Source organism: Canis lupus, chromosome 30, assembly GCF_003254725.2.
Source record: "Canis lupus dingo isolate Sandy chromosome 30, ASM325472v2, whole genome shotgun sequence".
Lineage (NCBI taxonomy): Eukaryota > Metazoa > Chordata > Mammalia > Carnivora > Canidae > Canis > Canis lupus.
The window spans coordinates 27,024,393-27,033,073 of record NC_064272.1 but is presented as its reverse complement, the minus strand read 5'-3'; positions in this window follow the sequence as shown (position 1 = coordinate 27,033,073).

The following is an 8,681-nucleotide window of genomic DNA, read 5'->3' as shown; positions in this document are numbered from 1 at the left end:
AAAGGAAGGAAGGAAGGAAGGAAGGAGGGAGGGAAGGGAAGGAGGAAGGGCTCCATCACCACCTCCCCTGCCCCATACTTAATCCTCTCCAGTGACTGTGAGCCAAATAAAGGTCTTGCCTGGTTGTGAGAAGGACGAGAACCAGGATATCTTGGGGTTTCCGGCCAAGGTGTATTCTTCCTGGCCTTGACTGTTTGTTTGTTTCTTTTGCTTTTATAACAAATGAAGTATATCCTGAAACAAAATTTATAGATAGTAAAACATACCTACACTTAGACACTTTAACAAAAAGCAGTATAATACAACTATAATATAATGGAGAAATAAAATAAATGTAATAATTTTAAAATTTATTTCATATAAATGGTGAAGTCTGATTTCATAAGACATGAATTGGTTGCATAATATATGAGTTGAACTTTAAGAAAAGGAAGCAGATAAGATGCAAGGGAGAGCAAAAGGGCAGTGGTCCTGGGGAGGACACTGAAGTAGGAACTGGTGTTAGGATACCTAGTAGCAGACCAGAGTTATTTAGCTGTGATAAGAAAAAGCAGGAAGTAGCCTTAATTGAAGTAAGGATAACATGCCAAGACGAATGACATACTGACATAGTGGAGAAAATGAGGAAGTGTGACACAATTTCATTAATGAGCTCAGACTCATAAGTGTAGTAATAATTATTGCCTTTATTATGAGATGGGTCTGAGTGACGGTTTCATGGAAAACACACTTCCTATATTGAAATCCTGCCACGTTGACAGTTTTTTTATTTCATCTCTGGCACATTAAAGACACTCCGGAAAAGCGAATACTTCAGTAGGTGATGGAGAATAAAGAGTGGGCTGGCCAAAGAACAGTCATTCAGGGGTAGAGTTGAGGGTCACTATTAGAATAAGACAAAAAAAAAAAAGGCAACCCTAAAATAAATGTTTAACATGATTACTAGATTTCTTATCTGTGTTCTAAAAATTGTAAATAAATAATGCTAAGATTATGAATATTAAAATTGTATTAATGAAATGCCACAAGATTCTTGCATTTAATGTATATCCATACTTTAATAATATTTGGATCTAAATCTGCTGAGGAATCTGCTAAAGGGAGTTTCAAATTTCTTTTGTTACATTTTTACATGGAATATGCTATAAGTACAGACTAACAGAGAGGTGTACGGTGCTAAGCAAGCATGTGACGTGATTCTCTGCAATGATGAACAACTTCTGGAATAGTTCCAAACGAAACAAAGTACAAACTTCCCCTGATTTGCATAGAATTTCATTCTTCGAAAATCAGTATGTATATATATTAAAAACAAAGCCCAAACTGGTTCATGTTATATGTAAGAGAGGTAGGTTCCAGGTTCATGTAATTATCAAAAGGGTTTTCTACTATGTGGATACCTGCTGGAGCATTCAAAAGTCATGCCAGACTTGGGAAAAGTCTTCATGGTATGGGACTGTCCTGCCCATTGCAGGTCATTTAGCATCCCAGTCTAGCCACCAAATGCAGATAGTGTTCTTATAATCACTGTGCTGACCAAAAGCTCCTCTTAAAATTATAAAAATGCCCCCTGAGATGTGATATCACTCCCTCTTTGGGAACCACTGTGTTAAGTCATGAGATGATCCGATATACCTGTTCCCCAGCTGCTCCATCCAAAGCTCGTCTTCACTCTACTGCTTCCTGCCAGGGGGACCCCAGGGACAGAGCTGATGGTTATTGGCCAGTGCCTGGCTGATGTGACTTTCCTGGGTCATGACCGAGCTGCTGTGGTCCTGCACCACATTAACAGGAGACTCCCCGACCCCTTCCCTCTAGGAGCAAGCAGCAGAGAGTCCACTGACTGGAATGTGACCTAAGAAGAGGGAAGACACGGGCAACATCCTTTTTGAACTTGGCCCCAGCAACTTCTTGCAACATACATCCATAAAGGGAAGAGAAACAAAAGCAAAAATGAATTATTGGGACTTCATCAAGATAAAAAGCTTCTGCACAGCAAAAGAAAAAGTCAACAAAACTCAAAGACAACCTACAGGATGGGAGAAGATATTTGCAAATGACCTATCAGATAAAGGGCTAGTTTCCAAGATCTGTAAAGAACTTATTAAACTCAACAGCAAAGAAACAAACAATCCCATCATGAAATGGGCAAAAGACATGAACAGAAATTTCACAGAGGAAGACATAGACATGGCCAACAAGCTCATGAGAAAATGTTCCGCATCACTGGCCATCAGGGAAATACAAATCAAAACCACAATGAGATCCCACCTCACACCAGTGAGAATGGGGCAAATTAACAAGACAGGAAACAAATGTTGGAGAGGATGTGGAGAAAGGGGAACCCTCTTGCACTGTTGGTGGGAATGTGAACTGGTACAGCCACTCTGTAAACTGTGTGGAGGTTCCTCAAAGAGTTTTTTAAAAAAAATAGACCTGCCCTACGACCCAGCAATTGCACTGTTGGGGATTTACCCCAAAGATACAGATGCAGTGAAATGCCGGGGCACCTGCACCCCGATGTTTCTAGCAGCAATGTCCACAACAGCCAAACTGTGGAAGGAGCCGCGGTGTCCATCAAAAGATGAGTGGATAAAGAAGATGTGGTTTATGTATACAATGGAACATTCCTCAGCCATTGGAAACAATAAATACCCACCATTTGCTTCGACGTGGATGGAACTGGGGGGTATGATGCTGAGTGAAATAAGTCAATCGGAAAAGGACAAACATTATATGGTCTCATTCATTTGGGGAATATAAAAATTAGTGAAAGGGAATAAAGGGAAAGGAAAGAAAATGAGTGAAAATATCAGTGAGGGTGACAAAACATGAGAGGCTCCTAACTCTAGGAAATGAACAACGGGTGGTGGAAGGGGAGGTGGGCGGGGGGGTTGGGGTGACTGGGTGATGGGCACTGAGGGGGGCACTTGGGTGGGATGAGCACTGGGTGTTATGCTATATGTTGGCAAATTGAACTCCAATAAAAAAATGTTTAAAAAAATAAGGAGAGGGAGGAGCAGCGTGTCCCATGCACCTTACTGGGGTGAGACAATATATTGGCTCCTAGACTTTTGACCACCAGTGTAAAAACTGCTTAGTCAGTAGGATTCCTCTCACCGCCCCTCCCCTTTTCCGAGGATTTCAAGACCCCTTTAAAGTTGAATGTCCGTCCTTCAATTCCCCCACCCAGGCACTGCCCAGGCTGTTGGTAGTCCATATGCTGGTCATGATGGTGCCTTCCTACGGATTCCTGAGAGGCACCCATTTTAGACACTTCTGTAGTAAAATGCTTTAATACATGGATTTTGTCATAATAAATCTATAGATCTGCATACAATATGAATGTTCTCCTTCCTCCATTCAATCTACCCAACCCTTTTCTTCTGTACGGTTCAGGCCACTGCTACCTCCTAGCTTTGCTCACACTACTGTTTGTAATCATTCTGATTCTGAATTAAATTACCAAGTACCTATTGATCACCTACTGTGTGTAAGGCTCTGTGCTCAACACTGAAAGGGAAAGATAAAAGGCATCAAGACATAGCTCCCTGAGAAACTTATCATTTGAGTTTGTGAAAAGATAGTGTGCTGTACCTTGCTCTGGCTGCTGCTTTTGCTCAGCAACTTCATGATGGATAATTTGATTCACATTACTGCAGATGGTTTTACAACAGAGATTTTCCTACCAAAGTCAGAGCCAGTGTTTGAGAAAGGACGATTTGGGAAAAAATTCAGGCAACTTAGACATTTTTAAAGTAGGGGCTTCCAGGATTTCCTTCTGCATAAACACAGCTACTTTGGAATCTGAGTCTTGTTAGAAAAGTGTAAACTCTTGCCTTTTAAGAGACTCATTTTTAAGGGCTCCTGGGAGGCTCAGTCGGTTAAGCATCTGCCTTCTGCTTGAGTCATGGTCCCGGGGTCTTGGGATTAAGCCCCACATTGTCTCCCTCTTCCTATGCTGGTCCCTGTGCTCATGCTCTCTGGTATGCGCTCTTTCTCTCTCTGTCAAATAAATAAATAAAATCGTTAATAAAAAAAAAAAGAGAGACTTAATTTTATCTTGAGGCGAATTGGAAGATACATCACTTTTTAGAGTGTCCACTGAGAATTTTCTTATAGTGATTTCCTGGTGAGGTCCTTTGTTTTTTTAGCTGATAATGCACATAGGATGTGCCTTTCTCAGGGAAAACTACAAATTTGTAATAAGAAAAAAATTGATGGTTTTAAATTAGTCTTTTGACATAAAGCAAAAATGCAACGATCATATTTTCCTTTAGGAGCTCTTCAGCACCTTCAACATGATTTAAGTGCACTAATAAAGTTGTCCCCATTATAGAAAGACAAGGAAACCATGCACAAGTCCTTAGGAACAGTGGCATGAGATGCTTCATTGTGCTAGTCAGGTCCTTGGTTGCAAGCAACTGAAACCGACTCTAGTCCTTTAAGCAGGAAAAGAATTTATTAACTGAATATTTTTATGGGGATTTTTATGGGCTTAGGAATGCTAGAGAACCAGACTTGGAAAATGGGGTGCTGGGGAGTGGAGGAGAGGATCTATATAGTCAGGACAAGAGCCGAGGGCCCATCTGCCATTTGGTCAGTCCCATAAAGAGTCTGATGCTGCCACTGGCCCCCACTGTCACAGAGAGCAGGTGCTGTGGCCACCCTTGGCCCTGCTTCTTTGAGTGCCTATCTGGAGGCATCTGATTGGTCATACCCAGGTTATGGGCTCCTGCTCTAGTTACAAAGGAGGCTGGGAAAATGAGTCTGGCCTTTTCAACTTCTGTGGCGATAGTTGGGCTCTGTATCCTACCAAACCACAAACTCAAGGGAATTCTGAAACATAGGAGACGGTTCAGATGTTAGGCCATAAAGTCAGACAAACATTCCTATCTCTCATGGAATGACTAAAGAGGATAATGGGGACATGAATGTATTTTATCTTATGCAACTGATTATATTCATCACTTTTTAAATCATTATACCTTCTTTTCTAAAATTAAAAAGAAAGAAAAAAGCCAAAGTGGTACTTTGGCTATGTTCATCCAAGAGCTTATGTTTGGAAATAAATGACTTTTTCCTTGCTTAAGAAGCCAAAAGCCTGGGGATATAAATTGGTGTAACCACTATGGAAAATAGGAGGAGGGTTTTTAAAAAAATTAATAACAGAACTATCATATGATCTAGTAATTCCACTTCTTGGTATATATGTGAAGGAAACTAAAACATTGCATTGAAGTGATACCTGCACTCACAGCATTATTTACAATAGCCAAGACATGGGAACAACCTCTGTGTCCACTGATGGATTGATGGAGAATGAAAATGTGAGATATCTATATGATGGAATATTATTCACCCATAAAAGAAAGGAAATCCTGGCATTTGTGACAACAGAAATGAAATTTGAGGGCATCATGCTAAGTGAACCAAGTCAGATAGAGAAAGACAAATAATGTATGGCCTCACTTATATGTGGAATGTGGAAAGAAAAATAAACTCATAGAAACAGAATAGATTGGTGATTGTTAGAGGAGAGGGAGAGGCAGTGGGCAGTGGGGGAGGAAACTTACAGTTATGAGATAAATAAGTCAGTAAGTCCTTGGGATGTAAGATGACTATAGTTAATAATACATACAACTGTGTTGTCTGTTTGAAAGTTGCTAAGAGACTAGATCTTAGAAATTTTATTTCACAAGAAATAAAAAATTTGTATCATATGTGGTGATGGATGTTAAACTTATTATGTTAATCATTTTGCAATACATACATAAATCATTATTTTTGTACACCTAAAATTAATGCAGTCTTAGAGTTCTATATCTTAATTCAAAAAGCTAAGACAGTACTCGAGGTACTGGATTTCCTATCACCATCCTATGTTTTTGATCATTTCATTCCCTGGTCAAGAACCTAAAGTGATTCTCCATTGTTCACCAACAGTGAGTCCCCACCCTCATTTCTTTGCAGTGAGCACTCAGTTCCTAGTAAACGGTCCCCACATGAATGGAAACTTGTTGAGCAATCTGTCAGTGACTCTTGCCCCATTAAATTAGTTTTCAGATGCTAAAGAGCTGACTCCTTCGTGGTGTGGAACTCTCTGGCAGCTTTGGTCTGTGTATCACCCATAGAAAATTGGCTACAGAAGTGCCTGCAAGCTAATGCAGACAATGTGTGGACTTCAATCTGTGGGCCAAGGAAGGTCAGTGTGATATGAATGTTTCAATTATATAAATCGTAGCCATCAAATTGGTTATTGTACATTAAAATGAGTACATAATTAATTATATTAGTTCTGAAACAAAACTGTACTTGAATGGATAACAACTTTAGCTAGATTTTCTTTCATATCTGGCCACAGTCTTATGATCCTATTGTACACATTTTGATTTGGCTTTGTTCTTTCATGAAAACAGAGGGGGAAAACAGCTTAAGTAGGCACATCTATTCTCTACTATAATGGCCTAGGGGTAATAAATTATCCAGTTAGTTGTACAAGAACCTAAAATCCTTCCTTCCTTCTTTTTTTTTTTTTTTTTTTTAAGATTTTACTTATTTATGAGAGAGAGAGACAGAGACACAGGCAGAGGGAGAAGCAGGCTCCATGCAGGGAGCCTGACGTGGGACTCGATCCCGGGTCTCCAGGATCAGGCCCTGGGCCAAAGGCGGCGCTAAACCGCTGAGCCACCTGGGCTGCCCAAATCCTTCCTTCCTAATTCCTAATTGGCCTAACAGTTTAAGGCCAAATTATATAGCACTAACTAACAAGTTAATATGGATGTGGATCACTGAGTTACCCTGTGTAATTCAGATTTCTTCTATTTCTGCCAAAAGCTGCTCCTTAAGTTATCAGAATATAGTCCACTTGGGTTATTATAATGCTCAAAGAGATCATGCATCCATTTCATGTATAAGTCCAGAGCATCTGTGAAAGAGCTTTGAACTTGGTCAGCCTTTCAGGTAGAGGCCTCACAATCTTTTGTCATAATCAGCAAAGATAAAGAAAGCAAAGATAAAGAACTGTCACAGTAAAACCTTTTTTTAGTCAAGAGAACGTGCAGGTCTTTGTTAGAATCATATAATGTTATAAATGTACAGGCCAAATGGGCATTTATTTCTCAATCATTTCCTCCAACAGAAAATTTCCCTTCTCTGTTTAAAGCCTCTTTACTGTAAAATATAACATCAAAGAGAAATGAGCAAGGGAACAAAAAGGTACAGATCAAGGATTAGTCACAAAGCAAGTACTTGTGAACCTACCACCCAGGTAGAGAAATGAAATATGCTTACATGAAAACCTGTACACAAATATTTATTGAAATTCTTTTTGTAATCACCAAAAATTGGAAGCAACAAAAATGTCCTTCATTGGGTGAATGAATTAGCAAACTGTGGTATAGCCATACAATGGAATACTATTCAGTAATAAAACAGAACTATTACTACATGCAGTAGCTTGGATGAATCTCAAAGGCATTATGAGAAGTAAAAGAATTGAGTCACAAAAGGTTATTATCTGCTGTATAATTCAATCTATACAATAATCTTGAAAAGACAAAACTGCAGTGATGGAGAAAAGACCAATGATTGCCAGGGGTAAAGGGGTTGCAGATGAGGTAACTAACCGTAAAAGGCTAGCATGAAGGTGTTTTTTAGGTGATAGAACCCCCAAATCCTGGCTTTGGTGATGGTTACACGAATTTACACATATGTTAAAATTAGCAGAACTGTACAACAAAAGAAAAATAGTCATTTTAACTGTAAGATTATTTCAAATATTAAAAGAAAAGAAATGGAACAGAGTAAGCACCCTAGAGCCCTTCTGGTTTCCCCTCCCAGGATTACCCTTCCTTCCTCTGAAGAGATAAGATTATATTATATATTTTTTAAAAGATTTATTTATTTATTTTAGAGAGAGAGAGCACAAGAGGGAGAAAGTTCAGAGGGAGAGAGAGAGAATTTCAAGCCAACACCCTGCTTAATGGAAAGCCCAACACAGGGCTGGATCCCAAGACCCAAGATCACAGCTTGAGCTGAAACCAAGAGGAAGACTCTCAACTGCTTGAGCCACCCAGGTGTCCCAAGATTATATATAGATTTTTAAGATTTTATTTATTTGAGAGAGAGAGAGAGCATGGGCCGGGGCGGGGGGGGGGGGGGGGAGGAGCAGACTCCTGCTGAGTACAGAGCCTGATATAGTGGGACTTGATTCTAGGATCCTGAGGTCATGACCTGAGCCAAAGGCAGATGCTTAACCAACTGAGCCATGCAGGAGGCTCCCAATATTATATTTTAAATAATTGCTTTGGCTTATCAATATGCTTAAATCCATTCTGCTGCCAAGTGTCTAGCAGTGTTTTAAGTCAAGGGGCTACTCAGCAAATCATAGGAGTTCAGGGCTACAAGTGTTGGCTTGTTAGCATTTCCTACTCCAACATATTTCATTCAAATTGAAAATAACATAATACAACTTCAAGAAATACCTAGGGAATCAATAAATAAAGACTTAACAAAAGGTGTAAGAGATTTTCAAATCACTTGCAAATCATTCTCAGTTCCACTGTCACTTTACCCAAAATCATCAAAAAGAGAAATTGAAATTATCTGCAATGTGGGCAAGTTGTTTTTTTTTTAAGCATGTTCTTTACAAATTTTATTTTTGACAACTTGCATTACTG